Source organism: Halyomorpha halys, unplaced genomic scaffold (assembly GCF_000696795.3).
Source record: "Halyomorpha halys isolate HHAL.00 unplaced genomic scaffold, Hhal_1.1 Scaffold343.1, whole genome shotgun sequence".
In the NCBI taxonomy this organism is placed as follows: Eukaryota; Metazoa; Arthropoda; class Insecta; order Hemiptera; family Pentatomidae; genus Halyomorpha; species Halyomorpha halys.
In genome coordinates, this window is record NW_027109758.1 from 1,033,863 (window position 1) to 1,057,204 (window position 23,342).

Consider the following 23,342-nt stretch of genomic DNA (forward strand, 5'->3'; position numbering starts at 1 on the left):
TATTCTAAAACAAATATCTTGTATTAAGATAATCTGGGGGGAGCGCGTTTTGGAGGCAAGAGCGTACACATATTATTTAACTATGGTTCTTGTAATCTGTAGATTAAAACTGGGAAAAGTGCCTTTTCTCTAAATAGCCAACTATTAGCAAAGTCAAACAAATGTTGATCTTTGTGCATGTTGGATGTTTATAATATGTAGAGTTTCCTGTTACTAAAGCAATTGAGCGTAATTTGAAACTGTTTTCTTATTATAATATGATGCTATATAGAGTTAATATATGGATTAATTAATAATAGTTACAATATTTTGAAATAACTTAGGGTTAAGCTAAGGTTAGCACTTACCCCTTTAAGCTCTTGTGATGGGGTAAGAGTGGATGGGGTAAGTGTGCACCATATCCTGCCCCATTTAATATTCCTGTAACATTTTTCCCATTGCATTTTTCATATGGCATCCCAGAAAAAATGCATAACTAGTGAAATTTGGACCAGTTTAAAATGTTATTGCTATTTTGAAATTTAAGGGTAATAGATTAATCTTCCCGTTCAATTTAAACACAAGAACAATGAAAATCATTTACGTTCTTAACCCATTTCTTTGGAGTAAGTGCGTACTTGAAAGTTATTGGTTTTTTTTTTATTACTATCATAAAATATTTATGCTTTATACTATTTTATTATGAGTTATGCTATTATAATTTATATTTATGACAGTTTAATATGCAGGCAAAATAAATATGTAAAGCTCTGTTGAATGATTTGGTATATATTACTTTTTTCAGAGCTGTTTTTGATTTATTTATCTCTTTACGCAACCACAGTTAACATAATAGGGTTGCTTTTTAACACTAATTTCATTGCCATACATTTCGTAATACTATAAAAAAGTTTTCACTACAGAAACACATGAGAAAGGCAAGTTAGACAGAAATAAACGTTTCACTACGCAGTAAGATTTATTTTGCCAAGACATCGGAATTTCCATTATATTTTGAAATAACAGAGCACTACATTCTTTAACGTTGGGGAAGCTTATTCGGCCTAAGTTACGACTAGTTTTACAGTTCCCATAATTAACACTGCCGCCCACGATATAGCCAACTATTCACAGCGCGTACTGTCAACAAGTTAACGGATTTACGACGCGGAGACTCCTCCGTTTTGCCAGAGGGCCCTTACAGTGTTCCGAATGGCAGCTGTCCAGCCGGATACCGTCAAAGACAAATTGTGATAGGTTGATTTATAGAGTTTCTTTGGCAAGGAGATTGCTGGTTCTCCGTCAAATGAATTATCTTGGTGGAAATAGATTTTCTTTTAAGTACAACTGAAATGTATTCAAAAAGTCCTTAAAAATACATTTTCGAATAATTCCTGATGACTTAAGAAAATGTTTTTTAAATGTTGTTCATTTATACGTTATCTGATTAGGTATTATTTACAGGCCGTACAATATGTATCTTCGCTTCAGGTGGATATTCCAAAGGAGTTGGAGTTCTCTTTGAGATAACATTTCTGGGCAGAACGCAATATAGCTCAAAATAATTTAATATAACACAGTTTGTTCATTGTATTAGTCTCACACTAACTTTAACATTCAATCTTGGGAGATCTGATAAATCAGAAGCTTTCGGGAACAGAGAAAAAAATGTTCTTAGCATATAAGGACATATAATTTCATTATATTAAAAAAATTATTTTAATAAATTGAATACAAATATTTAAGGGGTTTTCTATCGAAATACACTCAATTCATTTTTGGAAACTTATTGTGAAAAAATTAAGTTTCGGGTAGAGAGAAAAAAAAAATGTTCTTAGCATATAAGGGCATATAATTTTATTATAATAAAAAAATAATTTTAATAAATTGAATACAAATATTTAAGGGGTTTTCTATCGAAATACACTCAATTCATTTTTGGAAACTTATTGTGAAAAAATTAATTTTCAGTATCTTACGTACATATATAGGTTTATTTTTTATTGAAAATGTTTGTAACATCTATTTGATAGGAGAAAATTAAAATTTTTAAGTAAAGTAATTAGGCTGTCAAAATTTTTATTTGTAAAAAAATAACTTATTTTTGACAATTAGATAGAAGAAGAACTGAACTAAATGCAACACAACCCAAACTAGTTGTAGTCCTCAATTCGATTCAAAACTTAGCTCAACCCCCAGACTTAAATTTTAAATTATAGTAGCTGATTTCCACCAGCTTTTCCAGATTTATTTCTTCGTACATCAATGCATGTTTTTTTTCTGTATCTAAGATAGTACATCATATCTCTTTTCTAAATTTCTTCTTTTTGACCGCAACCCCGACCATCTTCATATTCAGTTACGGTCAATTATTTTTATATAAAATATATTATCTGTTTTTCTGGAATAGTAACATATATTATATCCTCTTAGCCTTGCATTCCCAAACACACACATTATATATACAATAGATTTCAAACATTTTTCAGAACACTTTAAGTGGAACATAAAAATGTTCTGAGAAAACCACTTTTAACCCTCATATCTCCATCAATATTACAGTTACCTTAAAATAAAATAATTAATAAATATTTATGAAAAAAGCTACACAACCCGTAATTTTTATTTATTTATTTTATTTTATTTATTTATTGATATTTACAACTGTATAAAAAAATACAACCAGTAAATTACATAATGATATGATACAGGATGTAGAGAAACTACCCAGTAGTAGAACTCTAAAAACAGTTTACAATATAAGGTCACGAGGCTTCTTTTCAGGCGCCTCGGAGGATTGCCAGGAATGGAAGAGGAAGGAAGGTTAGAAACGAGTGAGGTTAGGAAGTTTATTATGGAAGGAATAATATCGGGTTCGGGCTAGATCGGTTACATAAGGAACAAACCCGTAATTTAAACAATAATTTTTAGTTAACAATTAGGACTAATATTAATCAATATGAAACTACAATGGAATTTTTTACAGCTGTCTCACATCGGTTACAATGTTTTTGAAGTGATTTTGATGAAAGCCAACATGAATCAGATACATTAAATTAAAATGAGTGAGCCAATTTTCGTTTAGCAGTGTTACTGACGTGCCGAAATCTTCTAACAATTTAGGGCGCGTAAAAAGCCTCATTAGAGGTAACTGGGTCTTAAATTATGAGCGAAGTGGGTCAGAGGCGCTTCATGGAAAGTAAATTAATTTTCTTTTCGGAAGACTTACGTCCTAAGCAAATTATCTTTTCTCAAAAAGTTTTCCAACTGTTGCCAAGATTTTTTCTTAAATTGTGACTTAATCAATTTATTCTGTGTTACTGGTTTCACAGTGCATTATTTAAGAAAATCATCATTTGATATTTTTTAAATATTTTTAGAAAATATATGTACAACCTTGTCTACGGTTCTTACCTCAACTTAATTCGGCCATGTTCGATTTTACATCTTAAAAGATTTTTTTTTAATCGCATATATCCATTCAAACATTTAATTATATTCTAGACAATAAAAATCTATAAAATATAATTTATGAATTGATCATTAGTCTTATTTTTTTTATTACTATCTATATTGTATAAACAAGAAGTTACATCTGTAATATGGTTAGGACAGTGAAACTTATTCTTATCGAGTGCTCTTATGTTATATCTGTACAAATGTTTCACTTGGCACCTACACAAAAAGAGATTGTAGATTATAAGAAAGCATCCAACAACGTTACTTTATACCAAACAAAATCTACAAACTTTTAGAATGGTCTAATATTCAATGTTAGTTCTATGACTAATCGTGGTAAAATAAATAAATAAAATGGAAATTTATATTTAAAATAATTTAAATTATTTATTTTCATTTTTATGAATAAATAAAAAAATTAATAATTACATTATTATCAAAAAATAAGTATTGGCATAATTATGTTAGAATCGCTGATATGGAATATTCCAATTGTCAATTGTATTTCTGTACTATTCTAGGACAATCTTTAGTACTTCCACCTTGTATTATAATTTGATCTTGAACCCTGATTTGAACTTTGAATTGTTGTAGTACAGGTTTTATATATAATAAAGTTTACATATTTCACAAGCTATCATACACGGGTCTAATATAAGAATCCTGAAACCAGGAGTCCAATGTCTTAACTAGTCTCAGTTCTAGTTGTAATGTTCTCTTGAGTAACCTCGAGAATGTCTTAAATTATTAAACATTGATAGATTCCATAAAATGATTGTAAAACCAGTAGTTATTTATGTATGGGAAATATGGTCCCTGACAAAAGAAATCTCAAAATCCTTCAGACATCGGAGAGAAAAGTCCTTAAACTTTATGAACAGATGTGAGTGGAATAAGGATCAACCTAAAGTTAAGGGGCCTCAATGATGGGAAAGACATTGTAAGAGCCATTCAGATCAACAGACTGATAATTGCGGCTTGTGGATAAGGGAACTACATGAGAAAGCCAGGTGATGAAAGATGGTACGTGAAGGGCCGTCTCAGAAGGCAGACTGATGTGGAAGGTGGTGGATGTTAACCCTGGAAATGCTCTGCAACTGAATTGTGAGCATGGAAAAAGACATTAACTGTGGCCATAGACTCTGGAACGCATAATTTAATTAATGTCCTTACCTTTAAAAATATGATCAGTTTCCAGTTTTTTTTTAAATTAAAAATCCTAAATTAAAGAAAAATTATCTGCTAACGTATTTCCTGTGATTAAAAATAATGTTATAATGCCTGATTCTCATGTCAACTCATCTTGAGATAAAATAAATTTGTTTAAATGCATTAAGATTTTTTTAGAACAAAAGTAATCTCCAGAGAATAGCTTGTCTAATTTTCAATTCCGTTCCACAGACCTATAAATACTAAGGAAAGACGTTGGAAGATCCAATAGCCAATGACCGTTAAGCATCTTACCAACTGTTGCCTAGGCCACCGGTGAGGACTCCTCATTGGGGTGAATGGCCCCGCCCCCTCTTTGCAACACCCAATCATCTCGCTCCGCTGATTACTGATCCCCTCTACCCCTTTTCCACTTCATAATAGCCACTTGGCCTCATAACGCTTGTAATAGGTAATAATAAATACGAATCCCTTCTTTTTTCTTTTTTGTTATAAACATATATTTAAAAATATAATAAATATAATAAGTAATTCAATATTTCACCTATGATCCATAATTGTTATATGTCCAGAACATAATTTATATATACACATACAATTTTGAATATTATATATTTAGATAATACCTTTGTTCCTCTTGGTACAAAAAGATGTTCCGTCTGGCAAATTAAATTAATTATTCTAGTGAAATTAGTAATTTTGTAAAATAGACAATAAACTATTTCATTCATTTAAGTCTAAGTGAAATACATCATATGATTGATCTATAAAGAAATTTAACGATAATAATTACAATAAATTACGGAATACAGCACTATAAATAATAGGAAAACTAATGATTGCAGTCACTAGATTTCTGATACAAAATAAAATTATTTTATATTGTACATGCAAGTCCAAACCCCACTATAAAGGGTTTGGACACAAGCTATCTTCTTCTGGCAGATAACCCTTCAAATATTTAAAATTGATTTATATAAATTATTAATGATTTATTCTAATGATTGTTTGAGAGTGGTTTATTTCATTATTAAAACACACAATTTTGATTCAATAATCTCTCAACTTCAATTTTGAAAACTCTCCAATGTTACGCCCCTCAGGCCATTTTCAAGGAGACAACCTTAAACATTGATGTCATGTTCTTTTTGTAGTTTAAAAACTTTTTTGTAGGCTAATTGTCCATGTCATATATAACTTTTTATATCTTAAATTTAAAATTATTTGTGTGAAAAAGTTTTAAATTTAAGATATAAAAAGTTATATATGGCATAGGCAATTAGTCTACAGAAAAGTTTGTAAAGAACATGACATCAATGTTTAAGGTTGTCTCCTAGAAAATGGCCTGAGGGGCGTAACATTAGAGAGTTTTCTGAAAATAAAAGTTGAGAGTATATTTGGATCAAAATTGTGTGTGTTAATAATGAAATAAACCACTCTCAAACAATCATTAGAATAAATCATTAATAATTTATATAAATCAATTTTAAATATTTGAAGGGTTATCTGCCAGAAGAAGATAGCTTGTAAGTCCATTATAGTGGGGTTTGGACTTGTATATAAATAATTTTATTTTGTATCAGAAATCTAGTGACTGCATTCATCAGTTTTCCTATTATTTATAGTGCTGTAATTATAATTGTTAAATTTCTTTATAGATCAATCATATGATGTATTTCACTTAAAGACTTAATGAATTAAATGAATGAATGAAATAGTTTATTGTTATTTTTCAAAATTACTATTTTCACTAGAATAATTAATTTAATTTCCCAGACGGAACATCTTTTTGTACCAAGAGGAACAAAGGTATTATCTAAATATATAATATTCACGAATGGTTTTCGTCATGGGTTAAAGTTAAATATGTTGAAAATATGCATTACAACGCGAACAACGTTGGTGAATAAACTAAATACAGGTGAATATCTTCAATATTTAGCCTCACGACCATGGTATTAGTAAATACCTCCCTCCCTGTTGATATATGATGCTTCGGTGGCCAATCAATCAAAAGCTTCCAACTTAGGACGGGCCACGTGTTGCGACTTGGCCAATAGTAGAGGTCGATCAACCTGCCCCTCTTCCATATATCCAACATCGAGTTGCGGATTAAGTGTTATTTTTAGTATCGTACCAACATCAAAATAACATCACTTATCCGTATCTCAGGCTACGCTTATCGGATATATATTATCCAAATCGGCCCACCATCCCCATACAGACTGAAGGCTTTATAGAGAATAGATCTACGTAGAATAATATTGAATTCACAATATACCATAATATAGAATTTATCTGTTGTAATAAGCTTTTAAATCTTTTGACATCGCCATTACTATATTTGATTCATCTGAAGCAATATAAAGAAATTTTAATATTCTTCTACTACTGTAACCAGTTGAAACTGTATATACATAAACAGTAATAGTGATTGGGCACTAAATATAATAATCATTTTTCTAACCGACTGTCAACAGAATTGGGTTAAGTTTACTGTTATCGTCCAGACAGGACACTGCCTTACTACCTCACGACTTCACTATCGAAAGAATTACCGTAAGAAATCATGTAAAAGAAACTGCAAAGTGTCTGTGTCGGTGTAAAATCACTGCAAGCTATCACCGGTTTTTGGGTCTTAAATTATTTAAAAAAATATATCGTGCAATCCTTGGACTCTTTCCCTTAGAAATTTATTATAAGGTAAATTCTGTTTGGACAAAATATATATTGAATAAAGTTATATAATTAAACTAGGTAAACATAATAAAACCAGGGTAGGATGGAGAGTGACGGATGTAATTAGACGATCTGGGTCACATGTGTCAAAAGAGCGTCTCGCGGAGGAACTTGATAACAACTGGGTACACGACCTATCAATTCAACTCCTGTCGTAATATAAATCACTCCTGCTATATATTGTATATACGACACCGCCTGTTAGTTGCTCTATGTGCTTCTTAGCCTTTATAAAGGAAGCAACTCTGCTACAATTTGAGGAAAACGGTGAAGAGGTCACTTGTTTCAACAATTTTCAAAACTTCACAAGTTCACGTAAAAGTAAGCACTTGATAACTTTACGATACAGCAAAGGTTCAGCAGCAAAACTTCACTATAGGATTTTATACTGTTATTAAACTAATCTCAACATATTAAAGAATTAATAATATTAAATGATCTTTGTTTATTAAACTAAAATTTATTTATTGTTCTCTAAACCATCAAATTACTCCCGAATCCAATCCTTACAGTCCAAAATCCTTCGTAAAATCCTTAATGCTCCTTACTTTGTCACAAATCAAGTCATCCATCAGGACCTCAATGTTCCATATGTTGCCGATTTGGCCAGAACCAGATACCATTCCTTCCATGATAAACTTCTCAACCACCCAAATCCACTTGTTTTTAACTTGGCTTCTCCTTCATTGCCTAATAATCCTCCTAGGCGTCTAAAAAGAAGATGGCCTCGAGATCTTCTCCTCTAGAAATGTTATTGGAGTTCTATCAGTGGGTAGATTATCCACATGTTTGTATCATCACCATGGCACTATGTCACCTACAGCAAATTTACTTGTTGTATCTATGTGTATACAGTTGTGAATAACAATAAATAAATTATTTAAAAAAAAATTATTTATTGTTCTCTTATTAATCTTTTAAATATGAATCATAAATGATTCCTGAGTAAATTCTTCGTCTTTGTGGAACTAGCTTGGAGATCATTCTGATTTATTTAAGATCGAAGTTCAGAAATATTTTTATTTAAAATCAAAAACCAATAGTCCCTTCTCTCTCTTGTTTCCTATTTCTGGTTTTATTTAAATACTGTTAACAAATTGTAAAACATAAATTATTGTTTCAGCTGTTTTCCCCACGTTGGCGCTGCACGACCACGACAGATGCTGCACCCACGAACATCCAGAGCGACCTAAGAAATTAGCTCATCAACCTCGAAGTAAGTTAATTTGAATTTAATATTTCATTCAATAATTCATAATTCATTGATATAAATGTTCATAACGCGAGTTTCGACAGATAAGTGAATGTTCGGCATTTGTCAAGATGAGTCGCTATTTAGGTACACAAAGTTAAAAGAGTTTAATTAGTCAACATTTGAAACCACAGACTCAATAATTGATCACCAACCTCCTTTATTGTACATAACACCGTAAATATCGAATTGGTCTCCTGTGAGAGAAACTCCGAGCCCTGCAAAGTAGGACGAAACGTCAGTGCTTAAGTTTTACTATTTCAGTCTCTTTTTTTACCACACCTTTATTTTTGTGGTGAGTACATAGTCATAGGTCCACTAGTACTTAAAGTTGATAATGCAGGAATTATAAAAACTTAGGATAATATTCAGCAATATGATACTTGGAGGAGTGCCGTGTTAAAATTTAATAAATACAAATAAATGTCTTTAGATAAATTGAAATTCTATTCATTAAAATTATTCAATTACAAAACCTTTCCAATCAGTAATAAATATTTTTAACTTATCTACATGAGATCTTCCCATAATAATTTTTATTAGTTGTTGTTATTAAATTGTTCCGAAGAATTACGAATCACCTATCTACAAAAATATAATAATATCTTGCATTGTGTAATCAAGGACATTTAATTTATTTGTTGTTTATATAATTTTCTATATATTCCTCCAGTACAAGTGCAATATATTCAATTTTCCTGAGAGACCTCCAGGTCCACCTACTTAGGAATTCAGGGCGCTATGTATAGGCAATCCGGCATTGTCGGGTTGCATTGCGGGTCTGATGGCGGGCGTTCACCCCATTCCACAGGCGACAGCCTTGCCGTTGTGCTGGTGTTTCTGGTTACTTCATTATAGAAAAGTCCTAATTTATAAAATATCAAATTATTACCTCATCATTTTTCGTTTGACTACTTTTTAATTATTCAGTTAATTCGCATAATAATCAATCGATAATTTAATAATTATTTTATTGAATAATTATTAGTATTTAATTAATTTTATGAAGATGATGGTCCATGTGCTGGTCAAGAAAGGTCCAAAAATATCAGAAAAAAGTTATTAATAACCAACGTTCTGCTCTACTTTGCTTAACTCCATCAGGGCTAAATCCTGGGAAAAGTATTTTTTTAAATTTAATAGTTGTTTCTGCTATTTGTGTAACTTTCTTGACTACTCATCACACATTTCAGACAAACAGGATGGACATAGATTTAAATTTGATATACCTAAAAACATTGATCAAAATAACTTAAATGGAAATATAAAGGAAATCATCACTATAGAAAAATCAGCCTATCAACAGAATATATATATATATGTAACTGAATATAAAATTATAAAAAATGTAATTATAAAATATATATTGTTGATATTTTGTTGGGAGAGAGATAGCTCAACCAGATACTGAGACATTTGGGCTGGTAGCTCTTTCCTCCGTTGTTCTCATCAAAGCTGTTTACCTCGCGACAACAACAGCCTTCATTATCCTCTGTCTGGCTTCCAATTGCCCTTTTGTTGGGGCTTTTTCAATTATGCAAATCAAGCCTGCTTCTCATCGTGTTATTTGTGAGTGAAGGTCAGGGGTTTCGTTAAGTTGTACCTATTTTTGGTACCAGCCTCTTTATTGCTTAATTTAGAATTAATAGTTTAACGAGGGATTCGTGTCAGCATAAAGCTATATTAATGACAATCAGTGAAATTTTTATATGAATTCTTTAAATTTTAGGAGAATCTCTGACGAAAAATTGGTCCAATGTCTAAACCTATGAAGTGTGTCTTGATAATTAGTTATGAGTTAATCTATTTGCCTTCTAAATACCTAAAATTTGAACTACTTTGAGATAAGATTCAATAATTACTAATTTGTGGTTTACGTCTTTTAAATTTTAATTTAGGCTTTCTAGTAATGAGAACTCCTATTTCATCCTTTGTTTTAAATAATTTTCAAGTTTTTAACTAACAAATTTTAAAAGGGTACATTAATTATTTGTAATATTTTTTTCCAAGCCTCATGGATGCATGGGGTTCATGTCTGGGGATGATGGGAAAATGGATTGGGGACCACTTTTTCTACATTGAGAATAATTTAAAGAGGGGGCTGAGAAATAAAATATTTTGGAAAATGGGAAAATAGTTGGTATCGGTCCAATGGTGACGGGCTCACCAGGTTTTTTGACTAAAAATATTTTTTTTCTAGAAGAAATTACCCTTTTATGACTTTATTTCTTTAGATCTGAAAGTTGTTTCAAATGAACTAACTTCTCAGAAAAATAAAGCTATTTTTCATTTCATTTATTACCTTAAAATAAAAAAAAAATTGAACCTTAAAAAATTATCATAAATGTTAAAAAACCTGATTATTTGTCTGATTTAATTCTTTAAAAAGGAGTTAAATGTCCATAATTTAAAAAATAAATAATAATATTCATAAGTTTATAGTCGTGTAAACCTATAATTATTTTGATTGGCTAGCATTTTACTAAAGCAAGCATGTAGCAGAAATGTATAAAAACTATAAGATAACTATTAATTATTGAGGAAATGTTTCTTTTGAATATTACAACCAAAAGCTAGTAATAAATCGTATATTAGAGGAGTGCACATATTTGTAAATAATACGCCATATAAATCACAATACAATTTGTACATTATTATTACAAAATAATTCATTTTTACCGTAGGATGTGCGTAGGAGCCTTTAAAGGTTACCGGTTCATCAAGTATTCAGGGAACTTAACTGACTAAACAGAGAGACGAAAATGGCCGAAACTGTTTTATTTAGTCTTTTATCAACTGTGTAATGTTTTATAACATTTAGAAAAAATGTTATAAAACATCAAATAACATTTTTATAAAAATTAAAGTTAAGATGATCGTTTAAGATTTGTTAAAGGACATAAAAAACTTTTATAACTATAGAACTGAAAAAAAAAAAAGTCAGACTATTATTATCAAATCAGATCCAAATGAACAAAATAAAATGCATTTTATGTATATATTTGTTACTGCCAATTTCTAATCATTGTGTGGTTATAAATATATTTTTATCGTTATAATTAACGACGAAGGTGATAGCAAAAATAAAAAATTAAGCCACAGACGTCTTTATCTATCTTTAACTCATCTAACAATGAACACAGACCTGCACCTTATCTCTTAATTACTGTATATACAGTTCCAAGGCTATATTGAATAATAGTTCAAATAAACTTAATCCAAACAATATTTTTTACCTTCGATGTTCTTTTTGTTCAAATAAGAGGAAATTAAAATTAAAACAACAATTATTTTATAACTTTAATTTTTCCTAAATTATAGTGCAAAGTATACATTGATGTGAGCCTCCAGGTTCCCCACCCCCACTATATAAAAAATTAATGGGGAATCATCCTGATAAAACCTTCAAAATTTGTTCACCCTTCATTTATAGTTTTTCTTAAATTATTTTTACTAATGTATCACTATCCTGAGTTTCCGAAAGCCTGCCTGTAACATGTATTTACACCAAAAAAATGTTTTCTAGAGAACTTCTGGCGAAAGCATCAAGAGATTTTGTTGCTAGCTTGTTTACAATAACCAAAAAAAAGTGAAAATACTCTTAGTAACCTATCTCGAACCTTTATTTATGTAACTGAAATTAGAAAATCGGAGAAGATTCGTTAGTAATCCAGGAAGCCGGAACGGTAAAAGACAGTTGGCAAACAGAAGCGCTTCCTCCATCAGGGGTCATCGATCCCTTTAATAACAAGTAAACAACTCTCAACAAGGAACAGATCTAGTCAGCTGTCGCTAGTTTTGTACTTACTTACTCTTCCAAATATTCATTAGGCAATGGGTGGAAGGGGGCTGATCACGTGCTTCCTGAAGGTTCGTGGGCTTTCATGTGCAGCACCAGCGTAACCGTTCAGTGTAAACTTGTTTCATAACAGTTATTTGGCGCATTTTATCTTCTTTTTTCAATTTAGCTTGTGTATTTACGCAGGAATGCTGTCCAAATATATAAATATATGCATACAGAGGTGGTTTCCTTGAATTCATGTTCGTATCGAAAGAGTTAAACTTAAAAGTGTCAATTTCTTTATAAAGACAGCTAACTTAGAACGTTTGAGATATTGTAGGGATGGTATTATTAGTATTTAGTGTTATTATACAAATTATTTTTAAAATTCTACTTTGTATTTATCGTTAACCTTGACTTTTACGAGATAAAGGGAGCGATTGAAGAGTTCGGGAAGTAGTAACAAAATTATTAGGTAACATTAACAGAGTAGGAAATTAATGCATCATTAAGTGGAGAACAAAATACTCTTTCGTTTATTGCATCACATTTCGTTCAATGCAATGTTTTATTTACTGTTTCTTCATTACCAAAGGTGCGGAAACTATTCATACAGAAAATGAAAACATTTATGTTCTTAAAATCGAAGATGAACCCAACGATTCATTGTTGTACATATCCATCCGCCACAACAGCCCCGACGAAGACTTACATTGTGAGTCGAAATGATGGGAATTAATAAATAGTTAAAAAATTAAAATATTTATTCTTCTTGACCGCAGCCCTGACCATCTTCAAAAAATAATAAAATAAACGATCATAATAAATTTATTTTTTCTAGGTTATTAATTCTTTGATTTAGAAATATTAAAAAAAATCAACAATAAAAATGGGGTTTTAAGACCTCTATTTTAAAAAATCATATATTTTCAATCTGAGGTCTTAAAACCCCATTTTTATTGTTGAATTTTTTTAAATGTTTTAAAATTTTTAATAAATGTTTAGTCAACGTAATGTAAAATATTGTGCTTTGAAAATGTATACACATATAATAGAGTATTACAATATACCTATTTGTTGTGAAGACATTATGGTTGGCGGAATTAAATAACTTGGTAGAGAAAAGATACGATGACTGTATTGAAAAAAAAAACAGTTTAAATTCTGCATAAAACCGGTTAATTAAACTCTAGATTAAGAATTAAGTGCTAAGATGGATGGAGCTCCCACGCCGAGGAACCGGTGGGTGGCACCGCCCCCGCACCAAGCCTACCGGTTATAAATTACTGTCTCTTAATAGTGTTATTCTTTAACTGCTGATTTTCAATGTTATTCTTTAGCTGGTAAATAGACTGCGGACAGAATTAGCTTATGTTTGTTCCATCTAAATAGACTGCGGACAGAATTAGCTTATGTTTGTCCCATCTAAATAACATAATAGGCACGATTTGTCTGTTTGATATGTGAGATAGAGTTTGCTCTATCGGTCACAGAATTTCCATTTAAATTTTCCCCCCACTTCTTCATCTCCGATCTTCCAATTCTAATGGCCATTGCAGACCTAGAGACAGTTGACTAGATCAGAGACATTACCACGCTGAGAAGTCGTCAAATATCTTCTTTATTCTTTATTTGTTTATTGAGCGAGTTTTGTGAAGGAGGCTTTGTCTTTTTATGCGATTCCGTATCCTTTGTCTAACACGACCCTTCAGTGGGTGATTTGGAATGTATTTTACCTTTATTTTTAAATTAAGCAGTTGTATACCTCTTCTATCCTCCTCTAGACCCGTAATAGATTCCATTTTATTTATCGGAGTAGATTTTAGACCTTCAGTAATTATCCAAACCCCCCTGATTTTGGACAACAGAGGCTTTTTGGAAACTGGGGTTTGCTGCAACTCCCTAGCCCGTTATTCCATCTCCTGGGCTTCTTCCATCTTTCTTCCATATCTGAAAAAAGAGATTTTAAAGTCTGATGATCTTCTCCCCGATTTGAGCCAGACAATATCCTCATGAGGTTTGTTATTTCTGCTGAGATAATATAGAAACTCTGGTACTCTGGTCTTCAATAGATATTTCCTTTCTAAATTCTGTTTGCTTAGGAACTATTAATTTGTTCTTTTCCAAGAACCAGGTTAGTCTCTTTTTTAATGACCTTTCCATAAGCTTGCTAAGACAACTTAAGAGAGTAACAGGCTGAAGCTGGAGAGCTCGTTCTTTGGTTTTCAGAGTTTGAAAATGGGAATCCCTGCTCTTTGCTTTTAGGTTTGAGGGATTGATCTCCTTCGTTTCAGACGGTGTTGAAAAGATTGAGTAGTTTCTTTTTTGCTTTTACTCCTAACTTTATGATCATCTCATTCACTATTCTGTCTACCCCTGAAGATCTTTTAGTTTTTAAGATTCCAATGGCATTGTCGAACTCAGATGGTGTGACAGGGGTATCGAGATCGTCCTGAGTCTGCTTAGAACGTTAGAGATGGTGTTCCACCTATTCCTGTACAGTTTTCCTTTTGACGGTCTGTCTGAATCTCACCAGTCTTACCCTTCTTTCTTGTAAGCCTAACAGTAGACTCGCTTTCAATTGTAAAACATGTCCTGTAATCGATATTATGCAGTACGAATATGATATTTAGTTGTTCCTACAACATTCCTATGTGCAATAGCATTGGAGTATTGCTACGTCACTGAATTATCCGAATGAATGTCGTTGTTTTTTCCTGGAAATCTAAAAAACATGGGAATGTAAAAGAGGACAGTTTAAATTCAACGAAAGCATTTCCTGAATCGTTCGGTTTTTATTTGTTTTTTTTAGTATCATGTTTCGTGTTTCCAATCAGCCGGCACTATCTCCCTGGAAGTACACGAAAGCTACTAAGTTGCAGATTAATCGACCAGCGTGTTGGCCCTTCCAGACAGGACGTTGAACCCGACCCTAGATAGCGCAATCTGATGGGAACCCTTTGTGCAATTAGGGCAGGAAATTGGACCAAGTAGGGTAGATAATTTGCCTATCCTCGTGGTGATCCTGCAGATCAAAACCCTCTGCTGTAAGAGGCATTCCGTTGTCTATTCCAGGTTACCAGGTAAAATTTACCGTCCTGCAGGAAATTTGCTAAAGTTCTACATTCCAATACAACTAAGTCTAATCCTCAAAATAATTTTTAGATGTCAAAGCTCACTAAAATTAGATAAAGTGCTAATTTAGACATTTTAATCGTCTAAAATAACAAAATGTAATTCTAGAAATGTTTTTTAATGGCACTTTCACTCTCATGTTTCCGATCAGAGTTCATAAACTCACCTCCAATTCGACTTTCCTTTCTTTTAGCTTGACCTCATTACTGTTTTTCATGATCATTAAAATTCCCTCATTCATTGATATTTTTGGCAGCATCAATCAATCATTTTTGCATCACTGATGTACATCCTCAACCTTTCTGTGATGAATAGACCCCTGGATAATAGATTTTTTTTGTTCAATCACCGCAGTCTGAGATGAATCAAAGTGTGCAGAGATTGCTTTGTATAAAAAATACTGGTTCTGCATTATAATGAAGTGGACTGAATTTAGTGGATTAAAATAGATAAAGCATGGCCAAATTGTGTTATGCCTATATTCTTGAAAATGACAATTTATATATAGTTTGACCAAAGAAAAAGCTTTATTTCGGTATGAAATAAGTCAACTTCATTTTGGGAAAACATTTTTTTTTTCTTTTTCAATTTTCAAATTTTCTTAAAATTGTTTCTTTTCCATCAATGAACTGGATTTCATAAAACTTCGTAAGGCATCTTCAACGAGAATACCAACATTATAAAAAGTTTGTAGTGAAAAAAATATTAACAATAACTGGATACTTCTAGCACATGATAATTTTTTTAATTTTATTTACTGTGTTTATATAGAAAATAAAATTTAAAAAAGTTAAATTACAATAGTCGTATTAAATAAACGTTGTAATAAATTAATTTAATAATTATATAATTATGGAGGCAGGTGATTAACACTTGCAATTAATTGTTAGCTCGATGTTAGTACTTACTTTTGCTTCTTTACAACTGAAGTTAAGGAAATTTTTTATAAATACCTTTTTCTCCTTCAAATCTAACATTTTCTCTAGCATTTTACGTTTTAGATATCTAGAAACAAATTTCGTTTCATGTCGGGCCGTAATTAAATCCATGTTGGAGCATATTACCTTCTTGTAAGATTTTAATTACATTTTTGGGGACCGTGCGGCTTGGTGTCAGGATAGTCCCGTGCTAATTTTACCTAATTCCATCCACCACATTCGAGGAAGCTGTACTTACGTACTTGGGGACTTTCTAGTTTAATAGTAAAGTCACTTAACCACAAAGTCAAATTAATTCTAGGCACTATTAAGCGTTAATGCTTTGCCACTATACGATTTCAAACAATCTCTAGTTAGCCCGTGAATTAATCTAGTTCTCGAACAAACTTAGTCTATAAATCTTTTTTATATTTAAGGAAATTAAGGGCGTTGACCTTAAACGCTGATTCCACCCCTCATCAGGGTTTTGATTTATGTTGAAAGTTTTTAGGAAAAGTGTTGGAAGCTAACGACCCAAAACAAAGTTTTGTAAGCCCATAACTTAATTTCTTGCTTAAGAGATCTGCAGCATACATTATATAGTGAAATACCATACTATTTGAAGTTAGGGAGTTACCATTTAAATGATAAAACATAAAATTTAAATCGACGCGCGGACCAGAGGATTTATAATAGGAGGGTGGTCAGAAAAGTTTCAGATCGCAAATTGAAGATGGCGGCACTCGTATATAAAAGCTGTGTATCAGTCGTTTAAGTGAGTTGATGTGAGTGTTTTTATGAAAAATGGACAAAATTGAGTATCGAGCTGTCTTTTAATATTTGTGTTTGAATGGCAATAAGCCTACGCAAATCAAAGATGAGTTGGATTTTTTGTATGGGGGCTCTGCGCCATCATTAACTACAGTGAAATTTCGGGCAGCTGAATTTAGTGGCCGTAAGTATACAGTTTTCTCATCAGGAATTTTCAGTAACTCTAATATTTTTATCTTAAGTTGCCAGGTTTGAAATTAATGTAAAATATTACTAAGCCTACTAATGTTGAGCAATGTTAAAAAATAATGTATCCAAAATTACAATAGTGTTTTTCATATTTTGACTAATAATGTTATAGTGCAGTGAAGAAAAAATAACTTTATAAAAAATAAACATGATTTTAAGGTATATCAGAATTGCTTATTTTATTTTATTTTTTTATCACTCCAAAAAACCAATTTTACCAATCAATATTTAACCTGTTAATTTATCTAAACACCTATCATGAAGATGAATGAAACTTATAATATAAAGTTTCAATAATAAATAAAACATCTAAGACCTCAAAATTCATTTAGGACTTTCCTTATTACAACTAAAAACCAATATTAAATTAAATTCAAAAATAGCATAATTATAATATAAACAGTTATAAAGGCATTTATTATGTTTCAGATATGACACACTCCACTAAAACATTTGTAAAAAATAGCTACCAGAATTAATCAATAAGTAATAAATATTACTATTAAAATATAGCTGACATTTTTTCATAAAAGAACATTCTAAGTTTTCGATGAAATTACAGATGATTTGAATGAATTGCTCATCAATTAAAATTATTTACTATTTTGGGGGGGATTTATTTGGAGAATGGACTTTAATTAAAAAGTAGGTTGAACCCAACCGGAAACCTAGTACCTAACAATACAAATGTTGCTATACTTGAAATACTCTTTAAACGTACCTAAAAACATTATAATTTTAAGTTTATAGTTATTTCCTCAACTCAACTTAAATGAGTGTTCTCAATAAATCCTCAATGGTCATTTAGACTCGCCTTATCGCTGTCCTGTAAATAATATCACAACAGTAAGAAAGTATGCCAATGTTTGTCAACACGATGATAGAAAACCTCCGCTAACATTTAACTTTAACACTACAAAACACTGTCACCAGATTTGGACATTTTTGAAGTTGACGTAAAAGTCTACATAACAAAATCTATGAGCATGATCGAGATTATATGGGTTAGAAATGTAATAATATTGAGGCTGTTTAAATTTAGGAAGTAGAAAACGCAAATGCATTGATATTGATTACTTTTCTGATATACAAGCATGTATTTATTCTTAAATTTAACTTTCCTACAATACTTTTTTTCTCAATGTTTAGGTAAGTCAGAAAGTAAGGATAGCCCAGAGAGAGAAAGAAATGAGCCATCTTCATCCAAACAGAAACAAAAGAATAAAGCAGGTAATATAATCAAGGTTTCATTTAATTAATGAGTGTGTTTTATTTATCTTTTAACGAGGTTAAGTGGAAATATTCAAAAGACACGAATAGGCCAGTACCTATCCGTGTGTGGGATTTTTACCCACTAAAACCAACCTCCTTACACCAGTTTCTCGCCCTCCACGGGACCGCCGTTTGGCATTACATCATGGGGGTGAGAGGCTGAGTGCCGCCTCATTGTTTTAGGCTATCTCCTGGTTGGCCTTCATTTCTTTACTTTTGCATCACCTGTGCAGCGAAAGGTTGGCCTGCCATCCACTAATCGTGGTTAAGCAGCATAATGTAGACGATATTATCTGCAGTCGGGTCTGAGCCGCAAACGTGTCGGAGCTCACTCCTTTCTTCATGAAAGCGGTGACAGAAGAAGAAAACGTGTTCTGTACTCTCTTCCATTCCTGGACACAATGGACATTCTCCAGTGTCATCGAGCTTAAACCTATACTGGTAGGCTCGGAAGCAACCATGCTCTGTGATAAGCTGGGTGATATAATAGTCTACCTCCCCGTGGTTCCTATTCACCCAGGCCTCAATAATGGGCTCCAGCCTGTACGTCCAACTTCCACTAAATGCCATAGTCGCTTCTTGTTTCTTCCTCGCTAGTCACTTCTTCTAGCCCACTCTTTTGCTCTCAACATCTTAAGGACAACTACGGTGAATACTTACACTGCTGACTAATGTTTTCCAGAGAGCAACATGTTTTCTGATGTGATATTCACCCATCATAATTCCTCTATTCATTTCTTTCCTCTGCGAAGCGAATGTAAGCAAAAAACCCCGTGCTCCATCTTTGATTGGAGGGCACTGGTAGGTTCAAAACGTCAGTAACCAGTCGACTGTGGTGACGTAAAAATCCACCAAACCATGTTGCTTTTGCCGTTGGATGATATATTTTTTTCGCTATTCCTGTTTTGAAACTCGAGAAATACGTCAATAATATCTATCACATACGTCAACAAGAATGTTTATAGGAAGCATGGCGGCTATCACAGGTAGCCTTCATAGGAAACTGTCATATGAGCTTTCTTGCTACCCTTAACGAACCTCTACACTATAGTGTTACAATGTGGGTGTGTGGTATATATTTTGAGTAAAACAACTTCTTAAAATTTAATTCCAAACAGTTTTCATAAAGCTTCTCACATTGTTCAATTAACATTTTCTGATATAATTATTAAATACGTATTTTTAAGTTAATTTTTTTCTAACATTCATATTGTTTTTGTTTTTTCCCAGACAAGTAAAGCTTTTACCTGAAGACCTGGGTGCGGATCTGAGCACTTATTTTAAAAAGGAAGTGATCAATTGATTAATTGTGTATTAGCTTTAATTTTTTTTTAAATATTTTTTGTATAATCACTGTATTGTTATATGTAAAGGTGGAGTGAGCGTTTTTATTGAATCCTAAAGATTATATTAAAAAGTTAAAAGTTAAATTGTATTGTCTAGAGATACTTCTAGTATCATTGTTAGGTACTATTGTTTATTACATTTTTTTTTTTTAAATTTTAGTGATAATTTCATATTTTTTATGTTGAACAAAAAACGATATATTTTTTATTAAAGAAAAATTAATGTAAATAAAATCTCTAATGTAGCAGCAAAATAAAGCATTTATTGTCCAACTATGTGATTTAAGCGAAATGTAACTTCATCGAACATTTCAAGAAGTATCTATGTAAAATTGGAAAATTGCATTATGATACCTATAGCACTGGTAAGGGACCTTTGATGAATAATGATATTTTAGCAAAATATGAATCATGTTTTCAATAATATCATGTTTAAGAATGTAAAACAATTAGCTTTAGGGCACTGCTACGGGGTCCAGCCAATATAATAAAAACAATTATTGGAATCTGAAAAATAAATAATATTATATATACTTATTATTTTTTTTCAATAGAGGAATCATCCCTTGTCAGATCACTCAGAATGCTTAACCTTTAAGTTTATATTTCACATGAACACTTTTGTTTTGTATTAGAATGAAAAAAAACTTAATATTTATTAATATTCTGAAAACAACTTATTAATTTTTGGAGAAGATATTTCCTTAGTTGTTTAATATTTATTTTATTATTCAATACTTAGTTGGAAAGATATGGCTGGTCCCCCAAACTTAAATTAGCCTTCAGAAATGCTCAATATGTTTCACAATAGATATTTTGGTATTAGCCAAAGAAGTATTTACTTAGATAAATCACATTTTTACTTGAATAGCTTCCAAAGAGTCATTATCTCAAAATTTCAAATGGTCTCAAAGGCTTTCAGTATCTATCATGATTTATGTAACTAAATAATCAATCTAAAATCCATATCACCCATATTCTAGATTAACGTTGTAAAAAGTTAATATTTTTAAACTGCTCCAATTCCCTAAAAACAACTTTTTATAGAATAAAAAAAAATAGATTCATATTTAGGTTTGCTCTATGTACTGACTCTCGTAAATAGATAGAACATTGGTGCTATGATACAAAATTACCTGCCAAATGATTACAATGCCTGGGGAAAATCAATGCAGTGAGAGAATGCAGTCCTTTGGTGACTTAAGCGCAGCTCATTGCTAAAAAATTTAAAACTTATTTTGCTTTTATGACTTTTTCCAGAATTATTTCATATGTATACTTTGTTTTGATTATAAATAAATCTCTTAACGATTCTAGTGTTAGCACCACACTCACATAATTGCAACATTACTCCATTTGCTAGTGTCCATGTATTTCATTAATAGTTTTTTCATACTAGCATTGATATTTTATAAATTTATTTTATTATATTTAATTTTTATTATTGAAATGATTATTTTGAACTTTTCAATTTATCACATTATCTTCTATATGCTTACTTTAGATGACACTTGAAAAACATTACATATGAAACCATATTAAATAAATTGAATTTGAATTCTTGTATTGAGAACAATGTAACTATGGTGGGGCCATTTATAATTCATGAAAACACAGAATAAGGGTCTCAAAGACCTAATGAGCATTCCACACTTGGTTTATTGGTTGAATAATAATGAAAAAATACAGCATGATTGAATGAGTAATTAGATGAAGAATTATACTGATAGGATGTTAAAGGATGGTTTTACAAATTGACTAAATTGAGACTCTTTGATAGTGAAAGGCGTCATTTACAATTGGATTATTCTCACCATTTTATAATATCTTTAATTAATGATTGAAGGCATTTTCTTACTTAGATGTGGTTGAAACTAAAAAAATAATTTATAGAAAATTCCCATTATGAAAAATTCAAGAAACTTTTTAATACCTATTTCCAGAGAGATATTGTAAATATGTAAGTAAAATTAATAATTCACATTTTCATAAACAGATAATGTACTCCATACCTAATGGCATGATGGAGGTAGAAGTATAAGAAACAGATAATTACAATTTAATTCTACTAGTATTGTTATACATCTTTATTTAGTAAGAAAAAAACCTTCAATATGAAGTAAGTACTTCTAAAAACCAAAAGTCAATTTGTATTCCATCAATTACTTAGTATTTATTACCTCTCTATAAAATTTGAGGTATACATATTATGTATTGAAATTAATAACTTTACTCATATAACCATTGACGATAATTGGTGCTTAATATTATTATTCAGTTGAAATTTCCAACAAATAATCGTCTGATGTAAACTCTAACCAGCTAAGATAGTTAATAATTTATTTTTAAAAGCTTACTTTTTGGGTATAAAAATTATATACTATAAACACCAAATATTCTCAATAACTATTAATCAATCTTCATTCTTTGATAGACTGTAGTATTTAAGCTGTTTAATAGATTTGTAAACCAAACTTTTCTAAGCAGATATATGCTTTAGCATTAACTTACAAGAGTTCTGCTTGAGAACCCGGACTCCAAGTTTATAAATGTATTGTAAAAAAAAATAAACAAAACTGCTTTTTGTCATTAATTTTGTTTTCCTATTTTCATAAAAGGGTGAAAACTATTTTTTTATTTAAGCACTTACTGCCTTTAAAAAATGTTTTTGTTGAATTTGCAAGTAAATGCTATATTTAACAATGAACCAGGATTTTAAGTACTATCCTTCTGTGATTAATTAACTTGATAGGATATAACACATGATTAGAGAAATCAATCATGTCAACAAGAATCTCGGAAGGAATATAATTTGAGTCATATATTTAATTATTATATAGCATAAAATCCAGGTAAATCAATTATAACTCTTTGAAGTATTTTTCATTTATTTCACAATACTAAACATTTCTGTCTTACTTTGTGGTTTTGTATACAATCATAAAATCATTTGTTTAGGTTTTTAACATAAATTAAAAACATAATGTTCCACTATCACCTGTCAGAGGGGAAAAAGAGGATGACCCATGAAGAGGGTTTCAGGAGGTTGAGGAGGGTATGGCTGCCAGAGGGCAAGGAGGAGACTGGCAATTTTTTTTAGGAATGATGAACAACCAAATGAACAAAATTGTTTCATAAAAAATATATTTTAGATATTTTACAAAACTTTATTTGGACATAAAATTATTTTATTGAATATTCTCTGACAAATGTCATTGAAAATTCAAAAGAATGGCCCATTCTCAAACTATTATTTAATAAAAGTATATAAA

General features: G+C 31.1%; 1 long non-coding RNA gene across 1 annotated transcript in view; it reads left to right on the top strand.

Moving 5' to 3' along the window:
• The window catches only part of LOC106681507 (uncharacterized), a 54,203-nt gene extending 31,540 nt beyond the window's left edge, over positions 1-22,663 (top strand). The window contains exons 2-4 of the long non-coding RNA XR_001343258.2: positions 8,471-8,563; positions 18,602-18,682; positions 19,955-22,663. This is a non-coding gene — a long non-coding RNA (uncharacterized lncRNA). The remainder of the gene's footprint in view (positions 1-8,470; positions 8,564-18,601; positions 18,683-19,954) is intronic.
• Positions 22,664-23,342: the final 679 nt, after the last annotated feature.